General features: G+C 38.0%; 1 protein-coding gene across 12 annotated transcripts in view; it reads left to right on the forward strand.

Moving 5' to 3' along the window:
- The window catches only part of AUTS2 (activator of transcription and developmental regulator AUTS2), a 1,098,554-nt gene that overhangs the window by 404,835 nt on the left and 677,967 nt on the right, over nt 1-15,752 (forward strand). The gene's annotated exons all lie outside the window — the stretch shown is intronic.

Below are 15,752 nucleotides of genomic sequence, written 5' to 3' on the forward strand. Positions count from 1 at the left end.
GCTGTCTGCTAAAATGTGCAGTGTTCTCCTTGGGTCTCCGGTGCGCATGTTAGGTATGCCTTACCTTAGAAGAAAATGAAAGAGGAAAACAAGGCAGTGCTTACCAATGGGGTTTATCACCCCCAGGGAACGTGAAGGAAATGTATATGAATCACATTACCTGAGTCAACCAGCCACTTCTGTACTCAGGGAACCAGATAAGGTGCCAGACGGAAAGCTTTGGTTATGGCATGTGATGAAGCAGTGGCCTGGCCATTTGCTTCAGGAGTGGAGAACTAAGGTGAGCTGCGCTCTCAGTGAAGGTGAAAGCCTTCAGAGAGATTTAGAAGGGATGCGTTCCGGCACTGTATTCTGAGTCCTTCTATTTATACTTGAGACCTTCATTACAGTGACTCACTCAAAAAGACAAGAAAAGATTTCTTAATATTCAGCTAGGTTTTATAGTGGCAAGGGAAAAGCCTTAAAAGTGTTAGCATTGAAAAACTTTCCATTTGCCCTCTTCAGTCTTAAGAGCCGTCAACCCAGAGTTGCATTTAACATTAGTAGCCAGAAGTATGACCTGATTATGAAATACATTCTCTCTCTCGAAGCTAATGGTATAAGCAGTTTGAACCTTTCTTTCCACTCTGTTAATTTTTCTTTTCTGCAGGAAAAATTAGGGAAAAGCTGTGTTCCTAACATTGGCAAGAGTTTTAATCTTTGCATATTCTTTTCCAGTGTTTGTCCTTGTGTATGTTTTATCGTGGATTGCATATACTTTTATGATTTTCTTATGGCACTTACCCGTTTATTACTCTTTCTGTGCAGCATTCGTCATGGTTCCTGTGGGTATTCATTATAATTACCAAATGATTCTCTTTTGGGGGGCATTTACACAGACTCACTTCCTTCTTGCCCGTCCCTCTGCCTTTTGCTCCTCTCTCCCTACCCCCTCACTCTCTCACTCTCGCCCATATTTCTCTGTCATATCATATCATCTTTCTTTATCTGTCTATCATTCATCTGTTTATCTCTTTGCCGGAAAGGAGAAAGCCACAACTAACACTGTGGTGTGTTTGTGACTTTTCACTCTGTGGAGTGATTTTCTCCTCACTTTTTAAGTTTCTGGCAGGGATTTCATTGTAGTGCTAGGAAGCACATTGTAGCCTACCAAGCCGCGTACTATTTGTGTATGTGTGTATTGTGGGTGTAAATGTGCATGATTTAAAAAAAAAAAAAAAAAAAATCAATGCCAGTACTCTATGTTGGTCTAACAGCTGATGAGCCTTAATGTGAGACTTTCTGTTTCCTGTCAAAGTGTTATTTCTTTTGGAAAAAGAAAACCATTTTCACTGATTAGCTACATTAATGTTGAACAAAAATCAACATGTTATGAAAATGAAATAAAATGTCAGTTTTTAGAAAAATTTTAAGTATATAGGTGACCTGTTTATATACATATTTGAAGAGATATACTCCCCAAATTACTGCCTACATGAAAAGTATATTCAAAGATATTTTCTAGGAATATAACAAGGAATAGATTAATTTCACTAAAAAATACTTATTATCAAACAGCACTGTTTTCATTTGATAACATTTATCTGTTGTCTTTGATTTAAGTTATCATTTATCTTATGGGAACATGTAGGGAACTAGGTTACAGGGTCAAAATGTAAGAATTTTAACAGTGTTGATTTCAAATTATGTTGTTTACTATATTTTCTTTTTGAAGATCTGTCACTTGAATAGTTTTTGTTTTTGTTTTTTCCTTTTGAGAATGGGAAGTGAACTCAGGAGCATTTAATCACTGAGCTACATCCTCAGCCCTTTTTATTTTTGGTTCTGAGACAAGATCTCACTGAATTGCTTAGGGCATTGCTTAGTTGCTGAGGCTGGCCTTGAACTTAATGATCCTCCTGCCTCAACCTTGCCTAGTTACTAGGAGTACAGGCATGTGCCACCCACCATGCTTGGTGAAAAGGGCAGCTTTATGGATACAAATCTATGTTTTAAAATGTTCACAGATAGTTCGATAGGATCAGAATATTTATTTTAGCAAAAAGTTCCTCGCAATGCAGTTACCAAGGCCATTGATGATGGATTTTTCTTTTTGGTTGTTGTTTTTTCATTGTTTGTTTGTTTTTGTCTTTTTGATTGTATTATCATATGAATTTCAAGAAAAGTTTGTCTCGCTTTGTTTTCCAATGAAGTTGCATACTTTCCCCCATGCTGACTATATATTTTGTAGTGTCTATGGGGCGAGTGGTCTAATCTGTTCCCTACCTTGAGCAATTTGTCTGAACTGCCGAGTTGGTAGGAGATTTCCTTCAACTCTTGTTGAATACCAAGTTCTGGAAACTCAGCTACTTCAGTGCCTTACCACTTTTTCTAATCATTTTTGAACCTTAGTGGATGAACAAGCCTGGGGACCCTGGATGGGAGGGGCTGGGTAATCACTTTCACATGACATTATTGTGAGGTCTTCTTTAATACACCACAGTCTGGTGGCAATTAAGAGTAATGGTGAGTCAGTGACATAAGATATTGGAAAGGGTTTTGTTGGCATTTTAAAAATGAAAACCTGATGGTGAACTCAAAGTGAAGTTATTCTTGATTTAGCTATGCCTTTGAAACCATTGAGAAGTTCTCCAAGTATATTGAGAACAGAAAAGCTGTTTGTATATTATTCAGCCTCATCCACTGCCCTTGCACGGAGATGAGGAAGCCATTCTGCCCTGTTGCTCCATCACTTCTGCATATTTATAGTGCCACTACTATGTGTTTTTGCCTCTCATTAGTTCTCAAGGTGGAACTGGAGACGTGAACAGTGGGCAAAGCTACAGGGTATGCTGGGTTCGTTGTGACAGTTCTTCATTCTCTGTGTGTCAGTCAGTATGATCTCTGTGAAACACAGGTCGCACTGTAGCATTCTCCTGCTTCAGCTCCTCAGGGGCTTCTCACTGCTCTGAGAATAATTTCCAACAACTGGTCATAGTCTGTGAAGCCTGCAGTGGCTCCTGCCCATTTCCACTCCCACTGTCCCTCTAGGTCCCCTATGTTCCACATAGCCTGCCTTTGTTTCTGTCATCTTCCTAGTTTGCTGTGTCACACAGTTCATCCCGCATGGTAGGCTTAAATTGAAACATTTCTTCCGAGTGGTCTTTTCTGACCACCCATCCAAGTTCACCCCCTTTCCTTATTTTTCACTCTGTCATTCTTTCCTTGTCATTTCCTTAATACCACTGTCATCATCAAAAGTATCATCTCTGTAAAGGTATTTACTCACTTATTTGTAGTTTTTGTCTGTCTTCTGTTACTGAATCAAGTTCCATGAGAGTGGGACCTACTGGTTGTTTTTCATGGTTTCTATCAGTGCCTAGTACTCAGTCTAGCATGAGTGTGTGCACTTAACTAAATACTTGTTGACTGAAAGCACAAATGTCCCCCCCCCCCCAAAAAAAAAATGTTTAAAAAGCCCTATTGTAAGGCAGGAACCGTGCTGTCAATAAAAAAATAAGTTTGGCTTAGTAATTTCAAACTGTGTTTACCATAATCTAGACTTGTTTAGTTGGAATTCTTTACAGAAATCCACAATCAGACTCACTTGGGAAAATAATCTTATAAATTCTAATTTTTCCTTGTTTGTGGATATTTTGGCAGAAATCCAGCTTTAGACCTGAACATTATTGAGTATGGTCAAAGACCAGTGCAAAATTTCTGGTGCTGTTGGTGGCCTTCCTCCTGATTTGCTTGACAGCCCAAATTTTCTGACAGTTGAAGGGCATAGTAGAATTTATATATATATATATCTACGTTTGTATATTGTTTTGAACTTTTGTCCAAATTTGTTTAAGGACATAGTTATTACCAGATCATATACCATTCCCCTCACATCTTAGTATAGTATATCCTGTGTCCTATCCTGTCTCAGGTTCTGATTTCAAAGTAAGAAACAATAAGTAGTCACTTGATTAATCATTGGATCATCTCTACTCAGATACAAAGGTGATTGTTTCCCATCTTACAAAAATTATATTTAGTGAGTATGCCCTGGAGTTGCAGAAACAGTGTGTTTGAAGTTCAGGATCAGGTGCAAAATGTCTGGAGACAAGCTTTGTAGAGTCTGCATTTGGACTGTGGGCCTTTATCAGATTCTGGAAATACAAGGATAGTACTGAGATGAAAAGAGAATTTTAAATGTATAAAAATAATTAAAGTCATTCTTTGACATACATTAAGTCTATCCTATGGCTGTTTATAAAGAAATGATCTGATACTGTGATTGAGTTCACCTGACTGTCAGAGATCACTGCAACTGTGTTTGTTTTAAACAATCAAATGAAGAGGTGGGGAGAGCTTTTGTAGTTCAAAAGGACACCACAGAGACATGACAATCAGAAAAGCAAGAGTGCGAGATTTTTCCAGTCCTGGGTTGTGGGACGTGCCTCAAAGGTCTTTTGATGGCAACTGCAGATCATGAATAACTGCATCAGATGGTGGTGTTGAGTGACACTGAGGACGTGCACATGTGAAGGAAATTGTAGTTATGGAGGGCAATGTTCTTGCTTTTATTTTAGATTTATGCTAAAGTAAGGGGCAAAGTAATAGTTTGAAAAGAATCATGATGTCTGCCAGTAACTCTGAAATGGTTCAACAAAATATATTCGTATACATTTGTGTATGGGGAAGGGGAGATCAAAGTGTGGACATGAAAGTGGGTAGACACATGATAAATGTTAGAGAATTTTGTTAGAATATATTAAAATTTGTGAAACTCAGTAAAGAGTGGTAAACATTCATTTAACTTCTCTGTAGTTTTGACTTTTTTCAACATGTAATACCTACGTAAAATAAACTAAGTCTGGAAAAGCAATGGTAATAAAGAGTACTTTTTTTTTTTCCATCACTTCCAAACTCTGTGAAAGACTACTTGTTTTTTTATAAACTAAGTCCAGTATCCATTTCTATTTAAATAGTATGATGCTAGAATAGTTTTTAAATGGTACTTTTAAGTTCTATATAAGGAAGCTGCTTTAAAAGTGTTGTTTATGAGCAAATAGTGCTTTTTAGTACAACAACAATCAGCTTTAGAAACACATAGCAGAAGGATGCTTCTGTGATCCCAGGCATCTGCTAGGTTCTATTCCAGTAGAAGTGCTTTTTTTAAAAATCTGTTTGTGCACATGGGGGAATAGAAAATGTCTGCCTTTCCATTTATACGTACCCTCCTTGTGGACTTTTGACTATTTGATTGGTTTTTAGATATTTAGTTCATTTGGGTGTTGTACCAGATAATGCCATTTTCAAACTTGAAAGTACAAGTAGTCACTGTTCTTGAATCTGAAAAACAACTCATGAGTTATATCAAGGTAAATGGAGGGAGCCTAAAGGGAGCATGTGTCCATGACTGAATCCGAGTGTGACTGATAATACAGCAGTGTCTCTGTAGTCCTTACTAAGCATGCCTTGGTAAAGTCACTGGCTTCAAGGACGTAACACCTCCCCCTTAAGAGGTTGATACATGACTCCTAGTGACATAAAGAGTGATATTTGCCTTTTTGTAGAGGTCTTCCCCCCAACACACCCAGAAAATCAATTGTATTTTCTGATAGTCTTTTGTGACCCATATTCTTACGTGAGAAAATTGGGGTATCTGACAAGATGAGTTTAGAATTTTTCTAACACCCCCATTTTTAAAGTTGTAGATGGACACACACTTCTATTTATTTTATTTTTATATGGTGCTGAGGAGTGAGACCAGTGCCTCACAAGGGGTAGGCAAGTGCCCTACCACTAGGTACAACCCCACCCCATTTCCTTTCCTCCCCCGATCTTTTTTTTTTTAAAGTAGACTTTGTGACTCAGACAAAGTATAAAGTTGGCTGGTACTGGAACTGGAAGTCTGTGCTAGTTTTATGCCACTGTCATTTAAACAAGACATCAAGCATCTCAGATCCTTTGTGCATGTATTTGCAGGAATGGGTAATGTTTAACGCCGGCTGCCTTAATTACATACCTGTTGAATAGTATCTTAGACTTGCCCCACTATTAATTAGAAACTTCTCAAGGACAGGATTTGTGTTCGTTTTGTACATTGTTGTTTTCTTGCTACCTAGAATGCTGTTTGGAAGGTGATAGGCATTCACTAACATTTACTGAATGGATTTGTGCATGAGAGCAGTGCATTTGAGGAAAGATGAATCTCTGTCCATGTTTCAGAATTTTTTGGGGAAATAATCAGTCTTGTAGAACACCACATTCCCCTTTAACTAGCTGTTCTGCACTGAAGAAGTAGATATTGGTTTCTTGTTTAATACCCAAACTCCTGGGAGTGGTGATGTATGAAGCTAACTCAGCTCAGTGATCTCCTAACCTCCTGGTAATGATATCAGGAACCTAATTCTTGGGAACTCCTTTTGATGAGGAGGGGTAAGGAGTAGAATGCAAATAAACAGAAGCAAGTAAATGTGGAAAGGAGTAGAAAATAAAATGAAAGAGATACAAAGACAACTGCATCTTGAATTGCATTAGGATGACTCTGTAGCATGTGTGGGTTAAGAATTACTTTGGAACAAGTGGCATGGAACGTTCTGTCAAACTCTTTTATGGTTGTGTGGTCCCACATTTGTAAATATGATCATCTGCAACTCAAACTAGACAACGCTTTGAATTGGTGGCTCTTTTAATCCTCAGCATTAATTTCAGGGGAGCAAGCTGTTGCTCCATGGAATAAGTGCTGTCCTTGTGGTTCTAGACATGGTCATTTATGTGCACTTCATTTCACATTAGTTGTTAACATGTGTCAGTTATGCCTTGGTCAGTTTGTTAATTCTTAGCCACTCTAAGAATTTTGAGAAAATACTGAGAATTATTGATTTGTTATATGTGAAATTCTAATTTAGGCAGAAGGTATTGATCTAAAATGAAAAATTTAAATTTAACTCTTCTGTACAGCTATTAAAGAATAGCCTAGTCTGATCCATGGTAGTTAAATAGTATTTGGTATGTGGGAACTTTGTATGTGTGATCTGCTAGTCATTTAAGTTGTAAATGTAGCCATGTTTAAGTTTCCATAGATTGTTCTTCATTTTGAAGCTTTATTTGATCTCCTTACTAGTCCTTGCTACTTTTTAGATGTATGAAGTTGAATATCAGTTGGACCAGGGGAAAAGAGTAGATCTGTTTTCACTTTGGAAGAAAAGTAGTTTTAAAACCAGCAATAGAAAGTTGCAGTTTGATTTGTGCATGCAACTTTACCTTCTGGTGCTTAGGTTTTCTCTTCTGTGAAATAACCTATTCATATGCACTTTGTTGGATTGACTGGTAGGATTACAGGAGCTCACCTGTGAAGAGGAGTTGAGGAAGAGTAGGCCTGGCACACCGTAAATGTCTGCTGCAGTGTTTGTTCTCAAGGTAGCCGGCCTTATCTGTGTGTACCGACAGAGACTGAGAAAGCAGATCACTGACCTGAAGTCAACAGAGGAAATAGTACGTAGGAGAAAGAATTAGCTTTTTAGTATTTTGAAGAGAAAAGAAAGCTTGTGTGCAAATCATATGAAAGTTAGTAACTGATGAAAATCAAAGAGTTTAGAAAGGAACGGAAAGCTGGAAACCATGAACTTCTGCAAAGGTCTGTCTTGACCTTTCTGGGGAGTCAGGACAGGAATTTTTTTGTTCTTCCTTTTTCTCGTTTCTGCATAGTAGAGTTTAATATTTTTGTGCATTTAGTAAAGTGATTTGAGATCTAGCAAGGTGTGCTAAAGTGGCATGGTATAGGAAAGCATTCAGAAAGTTAGGATGAAAGACTGATCTAGGCCACAGAAGTGTGAATTAAACATTTTATTTATTTTGTGGGCTTTTGTGGAGTAAGCTGTGTTTTGCCCCCATTCATCCAGATGTTCTTTCAGAATCAGAAACAGCTCAAAGTAAGACAACAACAGCAACGACAACAAAAATCTGATCAAAACAGTGAAAATAGCCGGTTGTCATTTTATCCCAAGTAGACATATCAGTAGGTAGCTCTTGGATGAGAATATTCTTTAAATTAAGGAGAGAGATTGCTGTTAACACCTTTGGAGAAAAACGATGTTTGTTTCCCACATAACAATAGAAGAAATGAAACTTATTTTTGGGAACTTAGATCAATTGAAATAGACTAAGGAAATTAAACATTGTATGATATCATAATTAAATTATTTGGAAGTTAAAATTCATGGTAAAGCTAAGAAAGATCTAGGGACCCAGCTCATCCTGATCCTTTACTTTAAAATTTTTGAAACTGAAGCTCAAAGATGTGTATTCATTTTCTTCAAAGTTGGAAAGTAATCTGATTACACAGTAATCCTACTCTGAAGACACCTTTTGCCTTTTTTAAATTTAGCCAGGTGTGTATCTAAAGATGGGGCATACATACTTTCTGGGTAATATCCCTGTAATGGTTTTGTCAATCTGTGGTTTGTAACATACTTATTACGGGTTCCCCTCCAAATGGAAGAGATACAATTAGGCAGAATGGTCAGGTGTTCAAACTCTTTTTTTCCCAGAGCTGTGCCATCTCCTATCCATTCACTGACCATGTCCTCTTCACAGTCTGGGAAGGGGAACACATGGGGTCTTGTCCTTGTCTTTTTTTTTTTTTTTTTGGCATCCAGGATTGAACTCAGGGCCACTCAATCACTGAGCCACATTCCCAGTCCAGTTTTGTATTTTGTTTAGAGATAGGATCTCACTGAGTTGCTTATGCCTCACTTTTGCTGAGGCTGGCTTTGAAATCATAATTCTCCTGCCTCAGCCTCCTGAGCCACTGGGATCACGGGTATCTGCCACCACGCCTGGCTTCTTGTCCTTCTCTCCGTTGTCATTTTCATCATCATACCAGCTATCATTGTTATTACTTATTTTCAGCTTTAGAGTTTACAAAGTGTTTTCACATGGTACCTAATTTTAATATCACAGTTACCATATAAAGTGTATACTATTAAACTAGCATTAAAGATGTACACAGCAGGGCTTAGAGAAGTCTAAGTTGGTAGAGTTTGTGAGAGAGGAAAATTAAACTCAATTCTTTTGAGTCTGAAATTGTCCCTCCCCCCAGCAGAAATAGATAAATCCTTGTTCTGGAAACTTCATAGGCTACCTTGACTAAGAATAAAAAGAGCAGATGATATGTAGCTATTGATTAGGTCATATATGATATTTCCCTCTTACATAGTAGTGGTAGAGCTGAAGTAGAGGGATAATCCAGCCTATGAATCCTGAAACTATTTGGAACCATCACCCAGAAAGGCCTTTTGTCGGTGATGATATTTGGAGAAGGTTTGAGATGCTTTAAAAGAAGGGTGGCTAATCCAGATCTGTAGAATGAGATAAAAAGGCAGAATTACCTTTAACTTAAATGAGTGGCACATATCTTCATCTTAGCCCCAGCTCAGAATTTAATTGGTTTATAAATCAGAGTTTAAGAATAAACAAGTCATGTAAACTCAACTTGTTCAGTCATTGGTCTCTGTCCCTCAGCACTGCCTCTTCTGTGTTGGCTTATTATGGAATGAAAGCAAAGACGCCTGGTGTCCTGCCAAATCAACATGCCTGGTTCTGGTGATGTCCAGCAAGAGTCTGCAGGCTACTGTACTTTAAGTCCTACTTTGGTCACCTGAGCATTTTGAGATTGATTGGATCCTTATCACAACCACCCCCATCTGTTATCCTTCCCTAAATTGCTGGGACCCCAAGGCAGGGTGGGGCTAATTCTTCAAAGGAGATCTGAGCAGTCCTTTACTAAAGAATGAATAAAAGGTAGTGAGGAGACAAAAACAATAATATGTTTCAAATGTATACATTTCAGGCCTCTTGTTGTCTTTCTGCCCTTCCCAAAGGCAGGAAGATGATCTCTCTGAAGCCAGAATGCAGAATGAAGCAGTAGTAGTTTCCCTTGGCAGAATAAAATGTCAAACTTGGGACAGTGACCTTAAGAAAAGCAAGAATTTTAAAGAAGACAGGAACAGGGCGGCTCATAGAGAAAAATCATAGAGCTGCCTGCTTCAGTCCTGAGGAAAACCTGATTTATGATGGTCACATGCATGACCTGGTTTGGATCGTCAGGGATACATTGGAAAATTTTAGAGATTTGTAATAATAGCTCTTCCACCAATACTTCCTTGCTTATCATGCTTACCCTTAAATTTGAAAAGTCGAGACTTAAGATTAAAAATATTGATTGAATACCAAACCCCTCTCTTGATTTTGATTCTCAGCCAAGTATTAGTATGCATTCCTCAGTTTCATTGATTTATTTCAGTTGTATTATTGTAGTTTTTAATAATGGTTATAATGACAATACATAATTTTTTTCAGACTCCCACTTTAATGCAAATAGGTCCAAATTATTTCCCTTATTCTTAAAAACCAGAAACTTCCTATGTGAAATTTAGAGCATTAGAACTAAAACTAGTAGGAAGTTTCCAACCTAGTTAAGATACTTATTCTCAGGGAATAAGTTAGGTATCTAAAAAAGCTAACTTTCTCCATTAACTCAGTATTTAAATTTTTTTGAGTACACTGTCAAATTTTCAATTTTATCACCCATTATCAGAACTTTATAACATAGCCCTTGGTCCTTAAATCTGTCTGAATTCCTTAACAATAACTTCTTGTCCCTAACTTGTGTGGGCTCAGGTTTTAAAACAAACTGAAGTGGTTGCTGCCAATTTCTAACTGTGTTGTGTTTGTAGTTATTAAATGCTAACAGTTGGAAGTTTAGAGAAAGGTTTAAAATTAACTGGTTCCAAAAATAATTATGTGTGTTTGGGTGTATTCCCTTGTGTCTTTGTGAGTATGTAGAGTTGAAATAGGATGCTTTTATGAGTCATTTTGCCTTGTTCTAAGTGTTTTTTGGAAAGCCTGAAGCAGTGGGATCATAGTATGTCATGATTATATTCTGATGAAATGGAATCTTCACAATCTAGGTAACAAGTTATCTTCCAACGAGTAGCATATTGATCTGTGGACAGATACTTCATTCTGTCTTTAACTAGCCCCTAGACACCCTCCCTTGCAGTTCCTTCCACCAGGCAGACACACAGGAAATACAAATAAATGCCAGGCCTGTGGTTGTGACTCAGTGGTAGAGCACCTGCCTAGTACGAGTGATCCACATAAAAATAAATGAATGAATAAATAAAATCATAAAAAACATCAAGAATATAAGCAACAATAGGTGTTGGCGAGGATGTGGGGGAAAAGGTACACTCATACATTGCTGGTGGGGCTGCAAATTAGTGCAGCCACTCTGGAAAGCAGTGTGGAGATTCCTTAGAAAACTTGGAATGGACCCACCATTTGACCCAGCTATCCCACTCCTCAGCCTATACCCAAAGGACTTAAAATCAGCACCCTACAGAGATACAGCCACATCAATATTCATAGCTGCTCAATTCACAATAGCCAGATGGTGGAACCAACCTAGATGGTCCTTCAATTGATGAATGGATAAAGAAACTGTGGCATATATATACAATGGAATATTACTCAGCTATAAAGACTAATAAAATTATGGCATTTGCAGGCAAATGGATGAAATTGGAGAATATCATGCTAAGTGAGATAAGCCAATCTCAAAAATCCGAAGGACGAATGATCTCACTGATAGGCGGATGATGACACATAATGGGGGGTGGGATGGGGGGCAAGAATGGAGGAAGGAAGGATTGTATAGAGGGAAAAGGGGTGGAAGGGATGGAGGGAAGGAAAAAATAATAGAATGAATCAAACACCATTACCCTATGTAAATGTATGATTATGCAAATGTATGCTGTTACTCCATGTACAAACAGAAACAACATGTATCCCATTTGTTTCCAATAAAAATAAATTTTAAAAAATCATAAAAAACACGGTTGTATTTAGAGTGTGTGTGTGTGTGTGTGTGTGTTTGTTTTCTCCCTATTCTGCTTGCTGGGAGATTTTTAAAATCGGGAAATTTATTAGGAAAGATCCATTGTTCTGATAGCATCAACTGGCTCTTTATCTCCCATGTCAGTAGTGGGTTTCCATTTCTTTGTAGGACCTGACTGCTACAGTTTTTCCCATTGAGTCAGGTACTTCCCAGTTAAAATGGACTGCACCAGGCTCTGTTGTCTTCAAAAACCCCATTACTGGGATTTCTAATACAGTCATACCTTTCAAAGTTTGTCCCTGTCTCAGGAAAAGGGAAGGCTTGGAGCCACCACTGATGGATCACATGCTTTTTCTCAAGAATGCAAACAAGCATTTTTTGTTTAGGCCCATTAATATTTGGCAAAGAAATACAGCTGTAATTATATATCCTAGATTCTTGTTCCTTTTCTCCCCATCTAAGTTTAAACTCTTCTTGCCCCAACTTTATATAAAAGCAGCTAGCATTGGATTTGAGATAAATGTCCTGAATGAATAATAATTTCTTTCATTTACACAGTAATTAAACCTGTTGAACACTGACTCAGTGCTTTACTGCACTCTAATTAGACTGGAAGATTTGGCCTTTGTGAATGCAAAGAAGAGGAAAACATAGAAATCAAATACCTACTGAGACTATTAAGGATGGCGTTTTTTCGAGGACGTCTTTCCTTCTCCTGCCTCTCATCTTCTTGTGTTTGTGCTCTGCTTCCCAGGATGCTAGATACATAGGAGCTGTTCCATGGATGATTCATCACTCTGTGTGCCTCCTGTTGCCCCAGGAGCCGGGCACCCCAGGGAAAAGGCCCACAGCCTCCACTGCAGAGTGCTGACTTCGTTGCCACTGCTGACTTTCTGAGCCATTGGGGTTTTTTCTAGTTCTTTTTCACATTTTGTTTCTTCTCACCTATTAAATGTCCTAGTGCTAAGTTGATTGGTCTTTATGATGAAGTTTGGCACCCCCAATATCTCCCTGAAAGTTTGGACAGTTGCATTTAAGTCTAGAGCAATTTAGGAAGTTGTACGTGCTCCTCTGAAGTTTTCTGCCTACTTACATCTAAGTCATTCAACTTGCCTCAAAATTTCTCTCTCTTTAAGCTGAGTTGAGAGCCCACTTTACGGGACATTCCTGTACATGTCAACTTTTATCTTCTTTCACCTAAAGGATGATGGACCATTTCACTAAATAATTCATTCCTAGGACTCCCTCCACAGGAGCTTCTGATGTCTCTCAGTTGATAGTCTCTGACCCTGCCAAGTGTATTTCTGTTCTCTCTTTTGAATAAAGATTGTTGCAGGTGCTGTGTCACGACATGCAGTACAGGCAGGAGTTCATGAATCCCCTTCACAAATGCACAGCAGCCGCTGTGCATGAGGCCTGCCTCCACTGTGATACTTTCTGCAGGAGCCTGGCCTGTCTGCTCCCTTGTTCTCTCAGCATTGCTGGTAGTCAGGACCAAGTGGCTAAGCCTCTTGGAGGCTCTTGGAGAGAACCCTGATTTTGTTCTGTTTTCTTTGCGGATCATGTCCTGCGTGGACTGTGGTTAACAAGGCCTCCCTTACAGAACTGTTAGGAGCATTGATTGAGGTCAGGGTGTGGAAGGCCTGACTCATGGCCATAGTCAATAAATACTAGTTCTTTGCCCTCATTTTGAGACAAAGAGAACCAAAGTATTTAAAGTGTTTAAAAAAAAAAAAACCCTCCCCTCCCCTCTGCCCAGTGCCAACATTTATAAGAATTTTTTTTCTTTGCTTTCCTTCTTCCTGTTCATTCTCCTTTGCTCTCTAACCTGTGCCATACTGTACCACACTTACTGAGAACAGAGATTTCCTTTATATAAAGTCGCAAAAACTTTAAAACATGGATTCTAGTACTACATATATATTTTAATAAACACTTTATTGCTATGTTTGTTAAAGCTAGTAGCATGGATATTATAAAAATAGTCTATTCACAAACTCTTTTGTAGTTCACATGAAGAAATACATATCCTGTAGCCCACTCTGAACCTACTAAATCTGGGTATTACAATTTAAATTTGGGGTTTTTAGACCTGGCTCCTTGTTTAAATAACCAGGAACATTTAAAGTACAACAATATTGAAGTATAGGCTCAACCCCCAAAGATTTAAATCAGAATATTTGCTGAGTTGGGCCTGGGCATCATTTTCTTAAGCTCCTCTGGTAATTCCGAATGTGTAGGATGGTAGAGTTAACTGTCTTTCTATGTGCTTCTTAGTATCTGAAACATAAATATTAAATGAACTGGCTTAGTTTATTTAATTCTTACAATAACCTTGTGAGATTCAGCTGGCATTATTCTTATTTTCAGAGTAGAAATTAATGCAGGTTTGGAGAGGTAGGAGGTGCTAAAATCATGAATAAGAGTTTAAATCTTAAAACCTATTAAATCTTCTATTTGAACAGTGGTATATGTTATTGACTTCTACTTGGAGATGCACATTATTTTATTCAGTGGTTGCAATCTATGTATGAAGTGTAGGTTTTGACATGAACTTAAATTGACCAAGTATTTTTGTTCCAAGTCCTTTTAAAATATAGGTACTTGCGGATAGACTTGATAAGTTCATTTTGCTAAAGCTCATTGGGAAGAGAATTGACTTGAAACTTGGGGTTTACTATGGATCTAGATACCTGGTGGCTTTGCATGATTTGTACCACAGAAGCAATTTGACTTTCTGTTACTTATAGAGGTTTTTAAGCGAAGCATTTGGTGTTTTATTTCATAAATCATGCCTTCAGTCATGAATTCCTTTTAAATGCACTTGGTTTTCCCTCTTTGTTACAGATGCCATTGTTTCACATAATGATTTGCTTATTTTTTCTCTGTGGAAATGATGGTGATGTGGAACAAATTCGCCTCAAATTGCAAACTCACATTGTTAGAAAATATTCCCTTCAGTTCTAAGGACTCCTTTGGTGGAACTTTTGTGGAATGTTTTGAGTAGACAACCTGAGTTGTGCCCAAATGATTTCCTAGTTTTCATATATTTGACCAAGTTGCTTAAAGATGGTGGCGCTGTGCATTTGAAACTGTTAATTTCATTCTTACTAATGGTTGAGAGAATCATGCCTGTGCATACATGCTTCTGTTCATCTGTTCAAGAAGTATTTATTGACTCCTACCATGACAGGCAGTGTTTTAAGTTATTGCATCCACACTAAATAGACAAAAGTCCTTGCTTTTATGGAGCAAGGGGGAAAAGTAAATATGTAAATCCCAAAGGTGAGATACTGTTTAGGGGGATGAAAAAGAAAAAGGCATACAGATGAAAAGAAATGTAACACATTGAATTTGGAAGTAATGCATGGATTTTTTTTTCCAGATTTTACCACAAAAATCACAGAATGTTATCTGTAAAATAATCTGATTTCGTAAAGCACCATGGGGGGTCACTTTAGTTCTTTTCCTGAAGTAAGACATGTTTCTTACGGGTGGATTTGCACATCACCACTCAAAATTTCATCATGGAAAATAAAAACACCTAATGAAAATGGTAGTGCAGGTTTTACACGTTAAGTGCAGAACTCTCTGTGTAAAGAAGCATGATTCAGCTAATACGTCCAGGCTTTGTATCCTGTGTCACGAAGCCCTTGGATTGTGCTCTGACCTTATGTCCTGCACTTGTACTTTGCTATAGTGTTTAGATACTCTTGTAATGAGCCAAAGGGAACCATTATTGATAAAATGTTAGTTGTGTACAGCTGTACAAGGAAAAATTTAGTCATAAAATAAAGAACAGCAGGTGGACATCTAATCCTAGTGAAAGTTAGAAAAATGCCTTCATGGTCTCTCATTGCAGAGGGGAATGTTTGCC

The sequence above is a fragment of the Sciurus vulgaris genome (genome assembly GCF_902686455.1).
Source record: "Sciurus vulgaris genome assembly, chromosome: 18".
NCBI classification, from domain to species: domain Eukaryota; kingdom Metazoa; phylum Chordata; class Mammalia; order Rodentia; family Sciuridae; genus Sciurus; species Sciurus vulgaris.